The sequence below is a fragment of the Physella acuta genome, unplaced genomic scaffold (genome assembly GCF_028476545.2).
Source record: "Physella acuta isolate Inbredline_101_S28 unplaced genomic scaffold, ASM2847654v3 ptg000589l, whole genome shotgun sequence".
Taxonomy (NCBI): Eukaryota; Metazoa; Mollusca; class Gastropoda; family Physidae; genus Physella; species Physella acuta.
In genome coordinates, this window is record NW_026732108.1 from 42,501 (window position 1) to 67,771 (window position 25,271).

The following is a 25,271-nucleotide window of genomic DNA, read 5'->3' on the forward strand; positions in this document are numbered from 1 at the left end:
GCGCCGACAAAAATAGATAACAAAAATGCTGTCTGGTAAGACGAAACTCGGGAAATGCGACGTTCTTCGGTTCCACGGAGCTGGCGGTCTTGTGATGCCGGAATAATGAGAAACCTGAGTCCACCGTTTCAATGCCGCGATTCTTTTACAAAAGGTAAAAAAAATTGCAAGAAAATGAAAATTGGAATCAAATTGGAATCAAGCTTTAATTTGTTAACATTTTTTAACAAGCAAATGTTGGTGGTTTTTTATTGGGTAAAATGCCAACAGTACAGAAAAAACTGTCTTGAATAAGTTGGTCTATCCTTGTATTTGTAGGATGGCGGATAATTATTCTGTTTTTTTTTTGTTGTTGCTGTTTTTGCGACTGTTTGTGTGTTTTTTCAATGTCTATTCTTATATCTTTGGGTCTGTGACTATTGTCATGTCTTTGTGATTGACATTTGTTAACGTCTGTTTGAATGACATTAGTTACTGTCTGTGTGAATGCCAATAGTTACTGTCTGTGTGAATGACATTAGTTACTGTCTGTGTGAATGACATTAGTTACTGTCTGTGTGAATGACATTAGTTACTGTCTGTGTGAATGACATTAGTTACTGTCTGTGTGAATGACATTAGTTACTGTCTGTGTGAATGACATTAGTTATTGTCTGTGTGAATGACATCAGTTACTGTCTGTGTGAATGACATTAGTTATTGTCTGTGTGAATGACATTAGTTACTGTCTGTGTGAATGACATTAGTTACTGTCTGTGTGAATGACATTAGTTACTGTCTGTGTGAATGACATTAGTTACTGTCTGTGTGAATGACATTAGTTACTGTCTGTGTGAATGACATTAGTTACTGTCTGTGTGAATGACATTAGTTACTGTCTGTGTGAATGACATTAGTTACTGTCTCTTTGAATGCCATTAGTTACTGTCTGTGTGAATGACATCAGTTACTCTCTGTTTGAATGACATTAGTTACTGTCTGTGTGAATGACATTAGTTACTGTCTGTGTGAATGACATTATTTACTGTCTGTTTGAATGACATTAGTTACTGTCTGTGTCAATGACATTAGTTACTCTCTGTTTGAATGACATCAGTTACTCTCTGTGTGAATGACATCTCTGTGTGAATGACATTAGTTACTCTCTGTGTGAATGACATTTGTTTCTGTGTGAATGACATTAGTTACTCTCTGTGTGAATGACATTAGTTACTGTCTGTGTGAATGACATTAGTTACTCTCTGTGTGAATGACATTTGTTTCTGTGTGAATGACATTAGTTACTCTCTGTGTGAATGACATTAGTTACTGTCTGTGTGAATGACATTAGTTACTCTCTGTTTGAATGACATTAGTTACTGTCTGTGTGAATGACATCAGTTACTGTCTGTGTGAATGACATTTGTTTCTGTGTGAATGACATTAGTTACTGTCTGTGTGAATGACATTAGTTACTGTCTTTGTGAATGACATTAGTTACTGTCTGTGTGAATGACATTAGTTACTCTCTGTTCGAATGACAGTAGCTACTGTCTGTGTGAATGACATTAGTTACTGTCTGTGTGAATGACATCAGTTACTGTCTGTGTGAATGACATTAGTTACTGTCTGTGTGAATGACATTAGTTACTGTCTGTGTGAATGACATTAGTTACTGTCTGTGTGAATGACATCAGTTACTCTCTGTTTGAATGACATTAGTTACTGTCTGTGTGAATGACATCAGTTACTGTCTGTGTGAATGACATTTGTTTCTGTGTGAATGGCATTAGTTACTGTCTGTGTGAATGACATTAGTTACTGTCTTTGTGAATGACGTTAGTTACTGTCTGTGTGAATGACATTAGTTACTCTCTGTTTGAATGACAGTAGCTACTGTCTGTGTGAATGACATTAGTTACTGTCTGTGTGAATGACATCAGTTACTGTCTGAGTGAATGACACTAGTTACTGTCTGTGTGAATGACATTAGTTACTGTCTGTTAGACATTAGTTACTGTCTGTGTGAATGACTTTAGTTACTGTCTGTGTGAATGACATTTGTTTCTGTGTGAATGACATTAGTTACTGTCTGTGTGAATGACATTAGTTACTGTCTTTGTGAATGACATTAGTTACTGTCTGTGTGAATGACATTAGTTACTCTCTGTTCGAATGACAGTAGCTACTGTCTGTGTAAATGACATTAGTTACTGTCTGTGTGAATGACATCAGTTACTGTCTGTGTGAATGACATTAGTTACTGTCTGTGTGAATGACATCAGTTACTGTCTGTGTGAATGACATTAGTTACTGTCTGTGTGAATGACATAAGTTACTGTCTGTGTGAATGACATTAGTTACTGTCTGTGTGAATGACATCAGTTACTCTCTGTTTGAATGACATTAGTTACTGTCTGTGTGAATGACATCAGTTACTGTCTGTGTGAATGACATTAGTTACTCTCTGTGTGAATGACATTAGTTACTGTCTGTGTGAATGACATCAGTTACTGTCTGTGTGAATGACATCACTTACTGTCTGTGTGAATGACATCAGTTACTGTCTGTGTGAATGACATCAGTTACTGTCTGTGTGAATGACATCAGTTACTGTCTGTGTGAATGACATCAGTTACTGTCTGTGTGAATGACATTAGTTACCCGGACAATTACCCATTGTAACCCATCAGAGTCAGACGACCATCAAAATTCATTAAAACACGTGAGTTAATTAACACCAGTCTGTAATCAGATTTTTAATTAACCTGAATATCAAAATGTAATTCAAAACTCTAATTGGCATCCCAATTATTTATTTGTTTACTTCTCAAAGCGGCAACAAGTAATGACGAACAGATACAATTTCACACTGTCCACATTTTCCCACTTTGAAGTTCTCTCTCAATCTTCCTTTAAAATGACTGAATTTTAATATCCAATTATTATACAAGGTGCTAAAAAAATAAAAGGTTAATTAAACAATCACATTTAGGAATTGTAATTAAAATGTACGCGTGGAAGTTGAATGTCTGGGACGCTTTGGGAAAAGCAATGAGATTGGTTGTATCGGATATCAAACTGGATCTAGTAAAGTTATCACAAAATGATTGTCTTTCAATAGTGAAGTTATCACAAAATGATTGTCTTTCAACGGTTAAGTTATCACAAAATAATTGTCTTTCAATAGTGAAATCACAAAATAATTGTCTTTTATTTTCTATTTCAGTGTGTCTGGATAAGAAGATTCTAGTTGGCGCGATCTATGCTGGGAGAAATCCCATTAACACCACCCCACCCCCCCCCCCCCCCCATTAGTTTTTTTTTCGGACGAAAAAAGATTTCTTTAAGTTTTAATGTTTGTTTTTAATTCTTAAAGTTATCAAAAAAATAAATAACATCGCTCTTTATGTCGAGCTCAAACTAAAGATAGTGAGTGGAAAAACATACCACTTTCATCACGTTTTAAACGTGTTTTAGGTGCAAAAATTACTTCAAAATTTCTCGAAACTTTTGTTTCGCTAAACATCGGTTGAACCTTACATGTTCTCAATCGCTTATTTTAGTCTCTAACAATACCAACGGTATAGAATCAAACATTCTATAATATTTAATTTGTTTGTCTGCAATGTATTTAGCATTAGTACCGTTAATAACTAAACATTCTTGTATTCAAACTCCATGACTTCGAATGTATGTTATATGTTGGCCTCTACCTCTACTTTATGTTTAAATTGTATGGTTAATTTTGTTGTCCTACTTTTGAAAACGATTACGTAAAGAAAGGTTACCTTGGGAACACACCCCCACCCCCACCCCCAATCCCAGCCACGCCCACCCTGTCCCTCCTACACTCATTACTTACATCATTATGTAGATCTGCCTTCAGGCTAGAGACCTATGGACTCATCCCGATATGAATTTCACGTGATCGATTTCACATCAGGCTTTTTATCAATAACCCAACCCCGAGTTTTTAGATCACTCATCACTAGGGTTAACTCTCGTGGAGTTAATTAACTTAATGACCCGTTGACAGACTTTCATTCCGTTAAAACATGGGTTGTCCGTCACGGATTCTAATGTTACATTTAAGCAAACCATAGTTCAGGCTTGATTTAGAGATTATCACAAGCAACATCGGCAGGGTGGTGTAATGTAGTCATCCCATTCAAATATATTCAAAAGGCTTTACATGTGTGTGTTGTGCCTCTCTAGATATAGATGCTGCAACACACTACATCACACATTAATGATATGTGTTAGCTACAGCCAATAGTGTAAATAGTATAATAGAAAGTAAAGTTCACTTTTCGAACCTGACGGTCTATGGGGCAAGTGAAGACAGTTCACCTGTTTCTATTGCCTCGGCAAATGAAGGGATGGTGTGGTCAGCATTATGCCCAGTCGTCTTACCTTACCTACTTGAGTTAGGTACCCATCAAAGCTGGGTGAACTCAGTGACGTTATATTGACTTCAACCCGGATTCGAACTGGAGACTTTCCGGTTAGCAGTCGAAAGCTAAATCGATAAGCCACGTAGTCCCACATAGGTAAGTGACGTCATCAATAAAAATAAAAACTTATTAACGAAGTGTTACGTTTTTTAGATTACAGTTTTCTTACGAAAAAGTCCACAAAACCTCCTTACAAATTAAATGTCATAAATATTAACATATATCGCTCTTAATTAGCGAGCGATTATACACTGCTCGTCCCTGAGTCCACCCAGCTGTGATGGGTACCTAACTCACGTTAGGGAAAGTAATGGCTGCTGGGCATAGTGCTGACCACACTATCCTTCAAATGCTGAGGTCACAGAAACAAGTGAACTCTTCTTCACTTGCCCTATAGACCGTCAGGTTTGAAAAGGGAACTTTACTTTTTTTATAAACACTATTCTAAGTTATAATGTACGAGCCGACCCGCGGCATATCATACGCCGCTATTTAGTTGTTTTATTTTCTACTTTTCAGTAATTCATAATTTGTGAATTTGACAATATTTGCTTTAAAACACTATCAGTAGGTCGTTAAGAACGATAACCCCCCCCCCCTCTTTCCCCCTCCTACCCTACACCCCCTACACCCCCCCCCCCCCCCCCGTGAAAGAAGCCTCCTGTTAGTTACCTCCACTAAGTTTAAAATCGCTTCAAACTAAATTATATGCCCCTAATAGCCGTCACTAAACCCGGCTCTACGATTGTAAACATTTAGCGTGAACCACAGCTCACCAGACCATGTAGGGTTGGGGTGGTAGGGAGCGCGCTTACAGCTTGTTTTCTAGCGTCTCCAAGAAGAGAATTATATATATAAAAGATAGATGTATAAGTTAGATTCCACAATAGCTTTCAAGTAAAAATATATTAATAGAACAGTAGACTAGAGCTAGTTATAGAAATGTCTTCAGTTGTCCTATCATAGACAGCCAGCTGTAGAGAGAAATGAGCTGGGGTATGGAAGTCTTCAAGGTCCACAGACTTTGTTGTCCTGTCATAGACAGACAAGCTGTAGAGAGAAATGAGACGGGTATGGAAGTCTTCAAGGTCCATAGACCTTGCATCGATAAGACGTTTCAAATCTGGACTGCCTTTATTCGAGTGTCTAAACACATTGCTATCTCTTGACGCATGTCCAGGTTTAGATTTATCTGCCTTCACGCTCGGCACAAATCTAGAGGAGTTTTTGACAACTTGAAATGGAAGGGGATGTGCATTCATCTACAAAACCGTTTTAACTTAAATAGCTATTAAAGAGCTGTCTATGAGCTATGAAAAACGATTTATCTTTATATATATATTATATATATATATATATATATATATATATATATATATATATATATATATATATATATATATATATATATATATATAGTTTGCGTTTGTCGTTGGGTTTGTGTTTTGCGTTTGCATTTGTTTTCGTTTTTTTTTTGTATTTGTGTTTTCCTTGTGCTTGTGTTTGCGTTTGTTGTTCGGTTTGTGTTTGCGTTTTTGTTCGTGTTTTAGTTTGTGTTTGTATTTGCGTTTTTTTTGTGATTGGTTTTGGTTGGTGGTGGTTAGGGTTAATTCAATAAGTAATATATTTCCTTAAGATTATCCTAAATCTACTCTTTATGACTGACATGATCCTAAATATACTCTGTATAACTTACGTAATCCTAAATCTACTCTATATAACTGAGAATATGGTTACAAGTACCACATTCTATTAGCTAACGTTAAATAAAACCAGCCCCACACCTCTATAAATGAGCCACTGATATGCTAGAAAATAACAATATAAAACGAGATACTTTTAATCTTCGCTATAATTTTTTTAAAAGTGTGAAATGAAAATCACACTAGGCGATTAATAAAATGTGATTTAAAAAGAAAACATCGGTAGATGAGAAGAAATAATGCCTCGGTTTTTTAACTGTATTAAATTATTTTTAATTAAACAATTACAATCTCGGAAATCGGATGTAGATCAAAATAATTATTATAAAAATTTCCGTAAAATAATGTATTTATATGAATTGAGTTAAAATAAGGTGAAGTTAATTGAGTTAAATAACAGAGATATTAGAAATAAAGAATCTCAAATTCGATATTTATTCAAAATTATTTTTAAAACATTTTATTAAATTATGTTGATGTCAACTGAAGTAATGTTAAAACGTATTGAAACTTCTTCACAAATAAGAAAAAAAAAAGACTTTTTTCTGTAAGTCAAAAGGTATGTGGGGAGCATACAATGACGTCAGTGTCACGTGCTAGGGAGAGCTTGATCTAGGTCACCGTCCCAGTCGGGTAGCCTGTCTCAAGAATCTGGATCTAAGACCAGGAAGGTGCCAGGTCAAATAACGGTTAAATTCGTGCATGACACGTGTTGTGGTATGCCTCGGGTGCTACAAATATATCCAGGTTACTTTAAAATATGTTCATCATAGTTGGTTGGGGTCGTTTGAAAACTTTCGGATGGGGGGGGGGGGGGGGGGGGTGGAGTGATACGGGAGGAGAGGGGCAGTCACAATTTTTTTTCTTTTTTTTTTTCTATTTCGTTCAGCCTGGTGATGTGATGGACAAAAAAGAGATGCCTTAAAGAATCTAAGTGTAACATCTAGGGCTCACAATCCCTGTCTAGAGATAAAGATCAGTAAATTAAATCAAGGGTATTAGCACACCACACTGGACCACTGTTCAGGTATTGGTAACTGGGCGACACTCTCCCCCCATCGACTGTAACATTCCTCGATCGGTAACTGGGTGATACCCCCCCCCCCCCCCACACACACTTACTTTGACATTCCTCTACTGGTAACTGTGACACCCTCCCCCACACAGATTGTAACATTCCTTTACTGTTAACAATGTATCACCCTCACCCATTCATACTGTAACATTCCTCTGTAATATTTTCCTATCTCCAACACTATAACAGTGATCCATACCACACATTAATATCCCCCCCCCCTCACACATACACACAACAACAGTTAACAATCCCACACTGATATATCTCCTAAGTCCCAAACATTTCTCCAACTGTTCTAGCACTTCGCCCAAAACCCCACAAACTAAAACTCTGTAGGTAAAAAAAAATTATCCCTGTAGTTAACAGTTTGAATATTGCCAAATGCCTTTCTACTTAATGTCGCCGTTACGTATTCAAACAGACCATTACCAAAGAGACCGCGTTATTCCTGCCATAACTTCTCACACGCCCCACTCGCATGAAGTCTGCGTGAAATGGGGCTTATTGCTTCCACATGGGTGAGGGGTGGTACCGAGTGCGGTCAGGACGAACGTGAGTACATCATGTTCCGGTCTGTCTGCTCGCACACGTAAACACTTCAAGCAGTCAAGCACGTGTACGTACACAAAGGGAAAAATAAAAATTGTGTTGTAGACACTCAGGATCGATGTATTATTTGATACAGTAACTGTGTTTCGCATGACGTCTTTCTATTGCTTTCTTACACAATATTTAAGTGTTTCTCTATATGTTGGTATTTAAATGTAGATTAATATATATATATATATATATATATATATATATATATATATATATATATATATATATATGACAGATGTGTGGGTGTCAGTTTTAGTATCGTCCAGGTAGAATCTATGTAACCCCCTCAAGTGCAGTCAGATGTGTCTATTGTATTGGTATCACGTTTAAATAAAACCGCTTAATCGGATTATAGGATTATTGAATCGTATCCCAGCTACTTGAGAGAGGGAGCCAAAGGGTTTTAGCTTACATATGCTTATAGTTGTGGTTGGTGGGGGGATGGTGGGGAGGATGGTGGGGGGATTGTGTGGGGATGGTGGGATGATGTAGGGAGGGTAGGTGGGAGTGGATGGGTGGGTGGTTGGGTGGTGTTACATGGAGTAAGTTAATGACGAAATAGAAAAAAAGTCACTTCCTATTGTACTGCTACACCAAATGTTATTGTAATTGATTATATATATATATATATATATATATATATATATATATATATATATATATATATATATATATATATATATATATATATATATATATATATATATATATATATATATATATATATATACATACTGTGTCTGAAGTATTATAATTGCCATATCTTATGTAAAACACACACTTCATTAGACAGAAAGAATTTGTCTAGACTAAAACTGCCAGGAGTAATGAACAAATTAGTCTAGTCTCCTACAGTCATCTATACTCGTCTGTTAGAAGTTTTGTTACTGTTGTGTTTGCTGTGAGCTTGATTACCTTCGTTGTGTAATCAGACACTGTACTAATGATTTGTCTACTAAATCAATTTAAGTTCCACATAAAATGTTGCGGCTCAATGTTTTTGTCTGTGGCCCAATGTTTTTGTATGTGGCCCAATGTTTTTGTATGTGGCCCAATGTTTTTGTATGTGGCCCAATGTTTTTGTAATGTGGCCCAATGTTGTAGTCTGTGGCCCAATGTTTTTATCTGTGGCCCAATGTTTTGTCTGTGGCCCAATGTTGTAGTATGTGGCCCAATATTGTAGTCTGTGGCCCAATGTTTTTGTATGTGGCCCAATGTTGTAATCTGTGGCCCAATGTTTTTGTATGTGGCCAAATGTTTTTGTATGTGGCCCAATGTTTTAGTATGTGGCCCAATGTTTTTGTATGTTGTTTTTGTATGTGGCCCAATGTTTTTGTATGTGGCCCAATGTTTTTGCTTGTGGCCCAATGTTTTTGTCTGTGGCCAGATGTTTTTGTTTGTGGCCCAATGTTTTTGTATGTGGCCCAATGTTTTTCTATGTGGCCCAATGTTTTTCTATGCGGCCCAATGTTTTTCTATGCGGCCCAATGTTTTTCTGTGCGGCCCAATGTTTTTCTATGTGGCCCAATGGTTTTCTATGCCGCCCAATGTTTTTCTATGTGGCCCAATGTTTTTCTATGTGGCCCAATGTTTTTCTATGTGGCCCAATGTTTTTGTCTGTGGCCGATTGTTTTTCTATGTGGCCCAATGATGTAGTCTGTGGCTTAGTACGTTTGAAGTTGACTCCACCAGATTTTAGGATAAACATTTATCAAAATGCATTACAGTCACAACATGTGAGGAGTTTCTTTTCGTGTGGTGGGTGGGCATGAATCGGTGAATATGGGATTAACATAATACTTTGCGTAGATCAACGCAGGTGCCTTTGCTTAGACTGAATATCTTTTTTGAAGTTTAACCCGCAAGAAAAAAACAGCGTGTACACATATGTAAGAAAAAGCCTGTACAAATATGTAAGAAAAAACCTTTACAAATATGTAAGAAACAAACGCGTACAAATATGTAAGAAAAAACCTGTACAAATATGTTAGAAACAAACATGACGCTGTGATGACTCAAAGCACTTCAAAAATAAAACAGAATAACAATCCCATTTGTGTAAGTCTTGCTGTTGCCTCTATTATTTGACTCTAGAAGTCTGTTGACAATGCACATGACGTGCTGAAGTAAGTAAAACAGTACTCACCTGCTAAAGCCAGGATGAAGATAACAGAAGTCGACGTGGACCGCCGGCGGAAGAAGATGTAAAAAGCCAGGGCATTCCCGATTACCCCGACCACGCTAAAAATAGACAGCATGACGTAGAGGGGGATCTGTGGAGAGAAGAGGTCACTCGGTTACAAAAGTCACTCGGTAACATGCCTGCTGATGTGGAGTGAATTCAAGTTTGAACATTAAATTACATCAAATATCTGGGGAAAAAAGGGTAGGGGCGATGACAAATTACGACTGAAAAATGGAGTAGTGACAACATATGACAGTGACAAAAGGTGTGGGCAATCAGTGACAGTAGATAACTGACATTGTACCAGTGACAACTTTTTATTTTATTTTAACACTATGATTGACAACTCAACAATGTCAACCGATCATTCACAATATGACAGTGACAGTAAACGAAGGACTGTCAGTAAACATTAGCTATGTGATACAATGTCAGTCGACTGTAGTCACTGTCATATTGTCAGTGATCGGCTTGGTAAAGACCAAATAGTACTGACAATGTAAACTACGACAACATAAAGACAATTGATAGACGGCGTCGTCCAGGGTTTCTTTCATTTATTTTTCTCTGGTAAGGGGGAACATTTGCTGAAGTATCTTTTTAAACAAGTTATTTAATTTTACTATTTTGTCCGGTTAGAAGACCCGCCCCCCCCCCTCCGCCCCCCCCCCCATCCCTCCCCTAGAGATGTGTGAAAGAAACTCTGACGTCTAGGTCTAATAGGATATATGAGCAACATTTCCAAATCAGAAAACATGACGCCAATTCGGTTCCATAATTGTATTATTAGCACTCAACCTTATTTTACTTTCGTCATCAATAATTTAGCAGCAACACGTTACTTTATTTTTTTTAAACATTTACTACACATTTTTTAAGAATAAAAAATACACCAAAAAAATTGAAATCTTTCAGACTACATTTTTTCATCATATTATGCCAATAAAATTTTGTCTATAGGTTCATTTTTTCTGACACCTAAGCACGATGAAAATGAAATTCCCAAAATAAATGCCAAAAAGATTTCGTGTTTCTGTGTGTAATGTGGTTACCCAAAAGCCTGAAGTTGACTCGGCGAGTCAGTTCGATGGACCCTTTGATCACCGAGTCTTTCATTTTATTTTTAGTGAACGAGACTGGAAATTCCCGAAGCTGACCTTGTCCAAATAGATGAAATTACTGCCTGTTTGTCTACAGCGGTCATTTCACACCCACGCAGGGAGCTAACTACAAATTTAGTGGGAGGGGGGTGGGGATTAGGTGGATGTGACCCCCGGGGATGTTGATTCAGTAAAATAAAATGGCGTTACTTTATTTATGATAGATTTTGTTTAGTAAATGCGTGGTTTATTCAATGTGCATGATGGAATTGTACCAACTGTCACGCTTTATTCAGCTAGACACAGCAGACTAGCAGCTAAGATAAGCGCACGACATTTTGTCGAGACCACAAAATGACTGGCTAAATCACTCTCTGGCTAAATAAACATAAACGGTTATATCATCTATTGACCCGGTGTTTATTTTAAATCTAACTGGTCGGCTAAAATGCCGACTAAACTGGGTGGCTAAATGACTAACATGCCGGTTTAATGAGTATTTTACTAAGCAGTGGACGAACTAACTAGCCGGTTAAATATTCGACTATTTGGTTGACTAAGTTAGACAAATAGACTAGTAGGCACACATTATAACTGATATTCGGATCCGGGTTCAAGTCAGGAGAATGTCCATGTGTTCACCTAGCTCTGACGTGTGCCTAAGGCGACTGGACATAGTGCTGACCCTTTACAGGCTGACGTCAGAGAAACAGGTGAACTCTACTTCACTTGCCTCATGAACCGTCAGGTTCGAAAGGGAATCTTCACACAACTCAAAGCAATCTCCTAACAGGTGAGAAATCTGCAAGTGATGATTGTATGATCGCTGGAGTGGAACCCGTAGGGAAGTCTAATGGAGAGGGCGCCCGAGACAGACCGGGAGGCTGAGTCTTCAAGAACTGAAGACAGCAGGGATGTCTTGGGAGGCTGTAAAATCAACAGCCGGAGTCAGGGCAATAGGGAAGGTTGTGGTTGAGGTCCTATTCCCACATGAGTAGAGATGAAGTTAAGTTATTCAAGTTAGTGTTGGATCATTTAAGTCCTATATTATCGTCCATTTTTTTGCTAATCCTCAAACAATGAGAACAGTCCTTCAAGTAATAATCGGTGCATCATTTTTGTGCATCATTCAATATTCATTGCAGAAAACAGCATTTTTATTGCTAGTGATCCCGCGACCCGTACATTCATTATATTTTTTAACATCTTAATTAAATCGATTTCATATTTATTGCTGAGTTAACAAGTGCTTTTAATTAATTTTTATTTTATTTTGACGCTTTAAAAAATGGCTCGAAAATAAAAAAGATCACCACAGCATGAAAGGCGAAATTAACATAGGGAAAGACGCGATAGCCTCCCTTTCATTGTGTTCGTCATTTGAACAGAGGGTGTGTTCAACTAGATGATCGGCCTTTGTTCAGCTGGTGATTGTTTTACCCTGGCTTTATCTGTTCATGTTGTAATACAATTAAATCCCGTATGTTAACAGCTGTTATGTCATTTTTTTTAAATATACTCGCAAACGGTAAAATAAATCTCTATCTGATTTTGTTTGGAAAAGAAGAGATGTTTAGGCGTTGTGCTGACTGCATTACCACTTTATCAATATGCCGATGTCACATAAACTGGTGAACTCAACTTCATCTGCTCTATAACCCCCAGGTTCGAAATGGTAACTACTATTCATCCTAATGTTTCATTTTAATTAGTTTGTACCGTAGATTTATGCCTTAAAATAAGTATAGCTGAAAGCAGTGGCGTCGCTAGGTCGGGTGTCACCCGGTGCGGCACTTCGTGGTGTCAACCTTCCCCCCCCCCCCCAAGAAACACAGTATATATATATATATATATATATATATATATATATATATATATATATATATATATATATATATATATATATATATATATATATATATTATATATATATATATATATATATATATATATATATATATATATATATATATATATATCAACTTTAATCACTGCAGACTTAATAGTAACGATGTTTATCTGTAGTCTGCCAATAATACAGTTGGATATAGAACTGATAGAACTGTTTTTTCTATAGTTAACACGTTGTAATAATTGTAGATGTGTATTTAAAAGACTATTTCACTTTAATTGATCATTAATGGAGCTGGAAAAAAGCATTTTTCTTTTGTACATTTTGCGATTTATTTTGCCTTGGTGTCAGCCCCCCCCCCCAAATGGTATCACCCGGTGCGGTCCGCACCCCCCGCCCCGCCCTCGCTACGCCTCTCGCTGAAAGACGTTATTGTTTTGTTTACGTAAACCTTACAAAGCAAATAACGAAGCGCAAGATGTATCGACTGAATTGATTTTATAAAATAAATAAAATACCTAATGTTTTCATTGCACTTTCGAAATATGCACTAAAAAGTAAATGCGTTTCTCTATTCTAAGACTTTCCCACTCCACGCCATCTTCCCCCCCCCCTCCAAGCAACAATGCCGGTTGAGTTGTGCTTACCCCCCCCCCCCCCCCGCGCACCCCCCCTCCCCTTTCCTGTCAATACTCAAACCCCGCACATTGAGCTAAGAGTGAGTACTCACGTTGTGAACCCTCTCTATGACAGTAGAGTTGCTGAGTATGAAGCTTGAGTTGTTCATCGTGTCTCGTCTCACCAATAGCTCACATCAAGGGACTCAACTCTGTCAAAGAAAAACAAAATAACAACCATTAAAATCATAAAACAATCCAAAATACAGACTTGAATTAACTATTACCATAATGTGGTACATTGCATAGGCAGAGGTATTTTTAGTGAAGACAGAAACATTTACTACGCAAGAATAGTATAAAAGCCTTATTCTAGAACAACCGAACAACGACTGAATAATGAAACTTAATTGATAAACAAAATCATGGTCATGTCGATGCAATGGTGTTTGAATCCCAACTGTAGTTGTGTAATAATATAAAAAAAAAAAAAAAAAAAAAAAAAAAATAATATAAAAAAAATAAATAAATGTAACAGTAATTGGCCAGTTGCACTTAACGAATATAACACGTGGCCGAATTTCCCATCGGAAACAACTTAATGCACTTTCGGAAACACTTAATTAACAAAATGTGCATGCCTAAATTAAATAATGATACATTCACTTGATGAAACAAGTTATGGAACTACTTGTGTGAATTGCTGATTGACTAAGTGTATATGACTAAATTAGTCACCAACTCCCAATTGTGTGAACTGCTGACTGACCAAGTGCACATGACTAATTTAGTCATTGACTGACACCTATGTGAACTTACTAAGTTTACATGACTAAATTAGTCACTGACTGCCACTTATATGAACTGACGGACCAAGTGTACATGACTACATTAGTCACTGACAGTAATTTTTTAAAGTACTGACTGATCAAGAGAGCATGACTAAATTAGTAATTGACCTGAGTAATTAATAAACCTTCATACATGTCTACCGGCTCAAAATAAATATACACGGAGATTAACTACTCGAAATAAATAATAGGACAAACATAACGTGCACAAAATTCAACTTCTTCGTATAAAATGCTAGCTATTATGTTTATTTAAGGTTTCGATATACAAAATAAACAGCTGATTATTTTTCGTGACGTTCGTGATAATACAATATTAAAGCTTTATGTATCGATTCAACTTACATCAAACCTAGACAAAAGACTAATTTTTTTTTCCAGAAAAATCGTGTAATTTTCCACATACTTAGTCATTGTCTAGCGAGTTTGTCGTTAAAACAAAACAAATAATAAATGAGTGTACTTTAGGTCGTTTATGTAAGAACGGTAATCCAGTAACGAATAATTCAGCACGAGTTATATGATACACCACAGCCTTATAGGACGAGACAGGTCTTGATGGTGAAGCAGAATTCGACACAAAACAAAAAGAAGATTATTGGAAAATTGCATCAACGAGGTACACGAACTAAGCCCCAGATCCATTTATGGGTGTCTTGGTGGGTTACATTTATATTTATAGTCGAGTCGATGCGGACGGACGGACATACAATACCAGGGTGGTATCGTTTTAAGTGAATCAGATATGGATCTCAGAGAAACCGATTAGCTTTTATTTTATGGATTTATTTTTCCGGAGTTACACCTAGTTTTTATGGGCTATAGGTAACGAAACGGGCCAAATCACTCATAAGGAATATTGTTATGGTCGTTATGAAATGTGAAATTATGGACGTTGTTGGGGGTCCTAGATGTTTTATGATGGCGTTGGTGTTGAGTTATTGGAGGTTGTGGGTGGGTTGAGTTGTATATTATGGGGAGCGGGTTAGTAGAGTAGTTTTATCTTTAATGAGAAGCTTCATCGATGACTTGTTATGATCAGTGTTTTTCTTTATGATAAGTGGGGCGATTAACGTTTTTAAGCTGGCCGTAGCTTTATACTTAGCAAAACAAAACTAGATTTGAAACCTAAGTAGTACTTTCAAACTAGATCAGTAGTTTATAATCTTTTACAAATTGTTATTTAGGTCATTATGTCCGGAGTTTTGGGTGCACAGTTTTGTGAAAAAAAACTATAAATTATTGCCCTTTTCAAATGCAGCTATTTATTTAAGGCTTTCCATATTCATTTCCCATGACAATTCGAGATGTTCTAATTAAAAAATAATTAGATATTTAATTAGTCATACGATTTTATTAAAATTTTAAAGTAGTAAAAAGGAGAAAACCTTATAATAAAAAGCTTTAATTAAGCATGGGTTTAAATGCACTAAAATAGAAACATAAAGAACTATTTGATACAATTTGACAAGAAATAATTCGGGAGTTCGCTCCACTAAACATTTTTATATCCATGTAGACCACTGGGTAGTATTTCCAATTGAATCGCTCTCACGTAAAAGTAAGTAGGTTAGTTCAAACATAATGAAGTGAAACGATCCTACCAGTTACTGCTTCAAGACAATATGATATGAGCTTATCAAGTTTTGAAGGCATTTTGACAAACTGGAAAAAAGTAAAGTACCACCATTTTTACCGGATAGATAGAATCTTATACTTAAATATAAAATTATGTTTCCGAAACATATTACAAAGCTGTTTCCTAATTCAGAATTGTGGAAATGTAAGGTTTTTTCAAAGGTCTTATCTCGATAATAAACTCCAATTACGAGAAATACAAGTAAAACCCTAGACGCTAAAGAAAAGCATGTAAAAATTTCGGGTGCGACCAAGCTATAAATTTAACAGCTAAAGTTTTCTAAAATTCACGTTTATTTTCTTAATTGTATTACTTTTTTTACGAGTTTAATTATTAAGGTGAATATGATTGTTTTATTTAACTTTGTGTTTCTCTCAAAAGTGGAGTTATAATTGCTTTTGAATAAAAAGAAGGAGGTTGCATTTTCTTTAAATCTCAGTTAGTTATAAAACATAATTCAAACTGCCACTTTTTTTCAAGTGGATATAATGGTTGTTTTGTACAGATATAAGGTAAAATTCAGAATGAAAGGAAATGAACTTAAGGTTGTTTTTTTTTAATCACGATAGTGAAATTACAGTTATACTGAAGTAGCATGGTGATTATAGTGGAGTGAAATTGGTGGATTTAACTAAAGCTCTTATACAATGGCTTCATCATCAAATTACGTGTTTATTTTTGGAGGTGAATTGATGGATTAGTGTGGATTTAATGAAATCTGTGTCAAATTACGCTGATGATATTTGAAAACAAACACCGAAATAATTTGTATTGTTACACCAAGCACTACAAAGATCGCAACACTTACGTTGAACGGATGCACATTCTCAAGTAGCGAACACCACATGACAATTAAGCCGCGGTTTGTTCTGCGTGTAGTAGCAAAACGTGGCGTCATTACCTGGAATTATGCGCGCTGAGGTTAATATCCGGTGAGCAATAACAAAGAGGGGGGGGGGGTGAGTAGAAGCAGACGACACTTGTAGATGTATTGTTAGGAGGAAATGTTAAGCGGGTTTTGTACCTGGCATTTTAATGCCGCCACGTGTAGGTGAGTGTAGGATTATCCACGCGAGGTCAAGGTCAGGCTGACCCGGAGATGACGTGAACCGGTGTAAGAATCGTAATTGTGTAATTAGGTAATAGCTTACAGAGCTACAGGTGCACAAGAGGTGTGCACTTACAGGTGAGCGAGCGGTTGTCTTGTTATGGTTGGGGACAAAAGGTAATGCATTGTTTAGAATAGGTTAAAGACTGCCGGGGAGGGGGGTGTCAGGGGTAACGGTGGTGAAGGTAAGGGGGGGGGTGATAGATTAGGGTTAAGGCGCCCAAATGAAAATGTTTAATAGTCTCTTGTTCATCTGGTTATGCTATTTTATCTGTCCGACAGTTTGTCTGCTAATTTATCTGTCTTTTTGTATGCTACTAATTGGTCTGTTATTCTGTCGGTCTGTTTCTTTGTCTGCTATCTTTGTGTATTCTGTTATATCGGTCTCTCTGTCTACTATTGTGTAGGTATTTTTGTTTGCTAATACAGGTGTATGTTTATCTGCTATTCAATCTGTCTGTCTGTTTGTCTGCTAATAAGTGTATAGGTCTGTCTATTAGTTAATGTTTGTTTGTTTATCTGCTTTTCTATATGTCTGTATGCCGGTCTGTCTACTAGTTTGCTATTCTATCAGTCTGTCTACTTGTCTACTATTCTGTCAGTCTATCTGTCTGTTACTATAGTTCTTGTTGGTCTGTTCTAGTTTAGTTGAATGACCTTTACTGTTAAAATCGATTATTTGATACTGCTGTTTAAAACTGAATCTGACCGTGATTAGAGTCTAAGTATCGATTATCTAATCAATACTGGTTATCGATTTTAACTGAATGACCCTAGAATTGAAATTCATATTTTTGTGATGTTTTTTTTTTTTAAACAGAAACTAATTACAATATTTCGGCCATTAAACTCAATGTAATGGATCGAATATTCTAAGTACTCATTGTTGTCGGGTTTGTTTACTAGTAGAGCGGAGTATGTTGTTCAGTGCTATTCAGTACGCAGCCATCATTGGTGCGAATGGCAAGATCGATTTGAATATGTAAATTTTAAAAGAAGATCGAAGAATAACACAACTACGGTCGCGTATTGTGGCATGAATTTTAAAATGTCATTCTCAATGGCAACATGGTGAGGTAGAAATAACTTTACAGTAAGGAAGAAAAGATCAGTATAACGAGGTAGAGAATAACAGTATAGTGAGGTAGGAAATGACAGTACAGTGATATAAAAATAACAGTATAGTAAGGTAGAAAATACATTATTGTGAGGTGACAAAAACAGTATAGTGAGGTAAAAAAATATAGTAGGTTAGCGAACAATAGTATAGTGAAGTAGCAATTACAATATAGTAAGGTAGCAAAATGGTATAGTGAAATAGCAATTACAGTATAGCAAGGTAGCAAAATGGTATAGTGAAATATCAATTACAGTATAGCAAGGTAGCAAAATCGTATAGTGAAGTAGCAATTACAGTGTAGTAAGGTAACAAAATCGTATAGTGAAGTAGCAATTACAGTGTAGTAAGGTAACAAAATCGTATAGTGAAGTAGCAATTACAGTGTAGTAAGGTAACAAAATCGTATAGTGAAGTAGCAATTACAGTGTAGTAAGGTAACAAAATCGTATAGTGAAGTAGCAATTACAGTGTAGTAAGGTAACAAAATCGTATAGTGAAGTAGCAATTACAGTGTAGTAAGGTAACAAAATCGTATAGTGAAGTAGCAATTACAGTGTAGTAAGGTAACAAAATCGTATAGTGAAGTAGCAATTACAGTGTAGTAAGGTAACAAAATCGTATAGTGAAGTAGCAATTACAGTGTAGTAAGGTAACAAAATCGTATAGTGAAGTAGCAATTACAGTATAATAAGGTAGTAGGTGAGATATTGACAACATTATTAGCAACATTAGCATGAGTTGAAGTAAAGACAACCATTATAAAATGTAGCTAAGTGTTGTCATTAGCAAGCAGATACATAAGGTAGCACCATCAATACATATATTCATGTCTTGTCATACATTCTGAGCTATTTCAATTGATATAGATCTATTTTGAACACATCCACAAACTATACAAACACAATTACAATATAAGGCTAGAATATATCCTCGTTAGCCATATACAACTATACTGAAGGAATACCAATATCCTTTTATTGTTGGCGCTTGAATGTGTCTAAACAATCAAATAGTTTGTGTTGGTTCAGAAGCTCTCATCTATGTATATAATTCTCTTCTGGGAGACGCTAGAAAACAAGCTGTAAACGCGCTCCCTACCACCCCCACCCATACATGGTCTGGTGAGCTGTGGTTCACTCTAAATGTTTACAAACAGAGCCGGGTTTAGTGACGACTATTAGGGGCAGATAATTTAGTTTGAAACGATTTTAAACGTAGGGGGGAGGGGGTAACTAGGTGGAGTTTACTTTAACGGAGGGCGGGGGGTTTAAAGTCCTTAACGAGCTACTTCTAGTGTTTTAAAGAAATATTTTCAGTGGCAGCGTTGGTAGTGTCGAATTCACAAATTATGAATAACTGAAAAGTAGAAAAAAAAAAACTAAATAGCGGCGTATGATATGCCGCGGGTCGGCTCGTATTTATAAAGGCGGCTGGGCATAGAGCTTACCACTGTTTCTATTCATGTATCGTGGTTACAAAAACAGGTTAAATCTACTTGACCTACACTATTTCACCTTAGCTCTGAACAGGTATCTTATTTCAGAAAAAATGCATAGCTAAGACGCATGTGTCTATTAAATAATATGTCTGCAAGGGAGCAGCCCTCACCTCCCACCCCCACCACCTATGAAGCTTTAACCCCCCCCCCCCCCCCTTTCCAAAAGCCCCAGCCAAACCATATAGACCTTCGCCTCACAAACTCTCAAGCAGAGATAGACACAGGTCAGCAAATGTTTTCTAACGTTGAAATAGACTGTTGAATAAAGATTCTAAATTTGTATTTGTTATGCTTACGACACTCGTGGGTGAATACAACTCACCTGACTGATAGAGTGACTGAGCCACGTTCGTTATCTCCCCTTTGTTATTGATTTTAAAACAGTAATCTTTAAATTATATTTTAATGGCTAATTTAGTATTTAATTTAACTAGATTGTCAACTAGATATTACTGCGTTATCATTGTTGACGAATGTTTTAGATGAAAGTCACACTTGACTTACACTATTTCACTTCAAACCCATATTCCACATACATTACAAATTGTTGTTCCCCTTTAGTGAACAAATAATCCATTGAGCAGGTATACTAGAGTTTATGTTCTTGACCTCGGCATATGAAGGGGTAGTTTACTCAGTACTTTGCCCATCCGCCTTTACTTTTCCTAACGTGAGTCAGGTACACATAAGAGCTGAGTAGACTCTAGTCCGGATCAAGATGCAAACCCGCAACGTTGTGGTTAGCAGTTGAGTGTTCTACCATTCATGTATTTGGGACATCAGCAACATAATAAATACCATAAACATTAAAGGTTCTTTGCTTTAAGTTTGATTTAAGTTAAATGATTAGGCGGCAAAACTTAGTTGATCAATAATTTCGATGTCAAAGTAATCCAGTTAATAACGCAACTCAGTTAAACAAATTACCAAGTAGCTTTTTTTAGCAAGTTTCGCTACACAAGTTTATATACTTCAATATCAAATACACTGCTGTCATCATTATCCCCCATAGTGCAAAGTAAAATAAATAAAAATATCATCTACAAATGAACACACTCCGCTGTATTTATTTAGTCAGTGATGGATAGTTTATTACAGAATTCGTAATCTGCCCAAATTAAGATAAATGAACGTTGAGACAAATCTAAAAATACAATTATGAAATTATTTGCAAAAAGAAAGAAAAAAGCTTTTTCATATATTTTATAGTAATTATTTTAAATGGGAAAAATGCATTACTTCAATTACATGGGATCCGCTGTTATATGTATTAATGTTCTTTTATTATTATTTTTTTCGGTTCTTTTCAAGGGAGTTAATACGGCCGTGATAGAATAATTTGAAGCAATTGACATGGGAAATAACTGAATAATTAGTTCTAGACAGGGGAGGTAAAAAAAGCCTCCCTCTGAGCAATTTACACCCTGTGACGTATGAAAGTGTTAGAATATCCGGCACACTGATGCATATTACTTAGCAAAAATGTAAGCTTTTAGAAACGTAATACTTTTTAAAAAAAATATTATTGGATGCGTTTAAAAGTTTTCAACAAAATAATTCACACATCCAAAATGAAAACGACCGTAAAAAATAAAATGATAATAATACCATTTACACGCCTTTGAAAAAAATATTGTTCCGTTATCGTAAAAAAGTATATTTTTAAATGCAATGTAAGCAGGAATTAAATGTTTGAAATAACGGAAGACAAAGATGCTTTTAACTTCCTATCCAACAATTATATTTTTGTTGGCTGCTAGAGAGCCTGCACATTGTGAGGTTATAGCTACATCATGAGGGGTGGGGGGGGGCTAAACCTTCGTGATTTTAATTGCATGACGTACTGATATAAAAAAAAATAATTATAGTATTTTATATTCATTAAATTTAAAAAAACAATGTATTATTTTAATGAAGGTTCCAGGACATATAATTTGTATTTGAATCAAATCGTTGGTTAACGAAGGAAGAATTGATTGCAAATCTTGAAATATGATGGGGATTCAATTAGTCAGTGTTTCATATTTACATTTTTAACCAACAAATTATAATTAAAAACTTTAATGTATTTTTAAGTTGCTACTGTTTTGTATCGTTTAGTGTGGTTTCGATTTCTGATAGTTTTATAAATGCTATTCGATGTTAATGAGTCATGGTTTAATTTTACAGTGGGTTAGGATAATTACAAGATTATTGTGCAAGTTTGATGGACGGGATTTCTAGAATCTGATAGGAAATCTCCTGAAGAGTCTAATGTCGAAAATTCACTCAATTTTAGTTTTCAATATAACGACACTGACAATATCAATACTAGGCTTAACTATTATTGAAGTTTTATTGTTAGTAATTAAAAAGATAATTTACAATTACCTTTTTTTTTAGTTTAACGCATGAGAATAAAGTGTTACAATTATGTTGTTTGCGTGCACTTAAGTATTGCTGTGGAAGATTTTGCACTTGTATCTGTTGTTTGGAATGAAGTTTTGGTGATAACGGTATGGGGTGGTTGAGTGGTAGAGCACATACTCGTCAACTCTAAAGTCGTAAGTTCGGATCTCGGTCTTGCATCTGCAGTACGGCCCTAACTCCACTTATCTCTGACTCACGTTAGGGAAATGAAGACCGTTGGAAGTAGTGCTGACCACAGAATGCTTTCATATGCTAAGATAAAAAACAGGTAAAAAGTACGTATTTGCATAATGAATCTCCAGGTCCACAAAGGAACCGTTATGATTTTTTTCATGGGGAATATACAGAATATAATTCTCCTCTTCGAGTCGTTAGAAAACAAGCTGCAAACGCTCTCCCTACCTCCCCACCCCTACATGGTTTTAGTGAGCTGTGTTCACTCTAAATGTTTACAAGCAGAGCCAACGATTTTAAACGTAGGGGGGGGGGGGGGAAGGGGGGGGAAGGAAGGGGGGGGGTTATGGTCCTTAACGAGCTACTTATAGTGTTTTAAAGAAATATTTTCAGTGTCAGCGTTGGTACTGTCGAATTCACAAATTATGAATTATTGAAAATTAGAAACAACTAAATAGCGGCGTATGTTATGCCGCGGGCCGGCTCGTACAGAATACTAACGTACCTAATGTTGATGTTCGATCTATATGCTACTAAAACATGGACCAGTCTACGGCCAAAACATCGACCTACATCTAGTATGTTATGAGACAATGACTGAAACTTTGGGTAAAATCTTTTTAGTTCAAAAACTGAATTTTAATGTAAGTACTAAATAGTAATATTTAAATAATATATGTAGCAATTACCAGTTTCGTTTTATTCAATACATTTCACAATTCAACATACTGTTAATTGTGTTTTAGAATTATGAACAATTAACTTAATATTTTAATACCATTGTTGGCTCTGAGTAAAATGTTAAATATACCTTTTTTTTTTTAATAACGCACTCTGGTTTTATTGGAAGGTTTAGTTATGGAAAGGAGGTCGGTGTTGTCGGCGCATGGCTCATCACAGTCCCGAGTTCGAACCCCGGGTCAGATGAGGCACCGTAGCTGGGCACAGCAACTCTTCTAGGAGAGACAACTCCAAAATCAAACGACTGCTGCCTTGTAGTTTCTTCTCGGTTAGACAAAAGCTTCGAAAGCATATTTAAAAAAGAAAAGCAGGCTGAAATGGGAGACAAAGAGCCATATGGCGCATAACAAGTTGACAAGTAATACTACGATTGTGTTGGAGTGAATCTATTCCAAATGTAGAATTAAGAACGAAAAATAAGAAGAAAATGTTTATAAACGTTTTCTTCTATTATTATTTTTAAGTGTATTGTTTGCTAGTAGGTTTTTCTTCGTTACGGATAATAAAGTTGTGCTAACCGTAAAGTTTGTATAACCAAGACATTTTCTAATTAACGAATACCTGGGCTGATTGCTATTTTAGTGAGCAGAACATGAGGTGGGGGGGGGGTGTATCATGATTTATGGAGGGCAACGCCCGCTTTTGTCATCTCTTTGATGGCGCGAAATACTGGCGTTGTCAGGAATAGCGGCGCGAAAATAAACACAGATAATTACACACCGTTTGATGGAGTGTGGCGGGCATGGGTTCCTTGCACACTTTGACCCCTTGCGAGTTCGCACTTTTAACTTGGGTCTTTTATAGTTCTTTTAGTTTGATTAGCTCCTATACAAGTGGTGTAGAAGTCACAAAGAGCGATTGAGTTTGGGTTAGGATCAATCGAAGATGAGATAACGGTATCTGAAAGGGTTTGGATTAGCTAATCAGAGCATCAATGGAATGGACCGTATCACGTTCTGTGGGTTTGGGTTAGGATAGAGAGCTATGAGGTAGGAGGCAGTAAAGGTATTGTAAACAATCTAAAAATAGTGTGATGATATAGATTTGTAATGAGGATTCCGCTGATATTAAATACGTTTAGGTCGCAAATAATAAAAGTAATTTCAAAATTAATTACTTTTGCTTAGATAATTTGATGACTTAATTATTAGACGATTATGGCGATTATTTCACAGAATCCAATGAAGGAAACATATTAAAAATATTAAAATTGACATCTGAATACAATATATATATATATATATATATATATATATATATATATATATATATATATATATATATATATATATATATATATATATATATATATATATATATATATATATAAACATAATCGAAAGAAAATGCATCTTACAGGTAATGTGTGGCTGGGCTGATATGTGGGGGAGGGGAGGGGAAGGGGTGCAGGTAGAGGGGTTGAGTTGGGAAAGTAATTTGTTAAGACAGAGTAAACAACCTGTTGTTTTACCAACTAATTAGAAAAATACCGTTGATAATTATACAGGCGACATAACGATTTGCTAAAAATTGCTGAGAGTATTTCTATTTGAATCAGCGATACGTAGCGCTTCACCTCGTAAAGAAAACAAAGTTTGTCAATAAACACCCTCAAACTCATACTTGCGAAAAATTGTTTTGTCTTTTTAAAGTAATGGGCTGTAACAGATGGTTGAAATATTCAATTGTTTACGCTAATGAACGCTCTTAAGCAAAATTTAATCTATCTATACATATAAAACTGCTACTGTTTTAAAGAGCATATTTCTGCAGGTTTAACATTAATATATTAATTGTTTTGATACAACGAAAAATACATGGTGCGTATTTTCCAATTGTTGCCTGGTACTTCTTTTAAGCTGAGTAAACACTCAAATTCTGCGAGAGTTACAGATGCACCTCGAACAAATACGTATTCAATCGGTATACAATTGGTGTTTGAACTCTCTAACAGCACGTCTGTGCTCTTCGAATCTAACATCTTGACCACACCGTCCATCACAAAACAGAACAACTTTTCTTGTGTCTGATGGCAATAAAGACGTATAGCACAAGAAAAACGCTTGCGCATAAGAAAAACAATACAAAAAAGCTTCACGTCTTCACGCATTCTCCATGTATTTTAAATGGTCTGCCTATCCTGCGCCCTAGGTCACGTGA

At 36.1% G+C, this 25,271-nt stretch overlaps 1 long non-coding RNA gene across 1 annotated transcript in view; it reads right to left on the bottom strand.

Annotated features, from left to right (window-relative positions):
* Positions 1-9,961: 9,961 nt before the first annotated feature.
* The window catches only part of LOC131947210 (uncharacterized), a 51,433-nt gene continuing 36,123 nt past the window's right edge, over positions 9,962-25,271 (bottom strand). Inside the window, exons 2-3 of the long non-coding RNA XR_009387848.1 lie at positions 13,685-13,783; positions 9,962-10,090 (exon numbers count right to left, since the gene is read on the bottom strand). This is a non-coding gene — a long non-coding RNA (uncharacterized LOC131947210). The remainder of the gene's footprint in view (positions 10,091-13,684; positions 13,784-25,271) is intronic.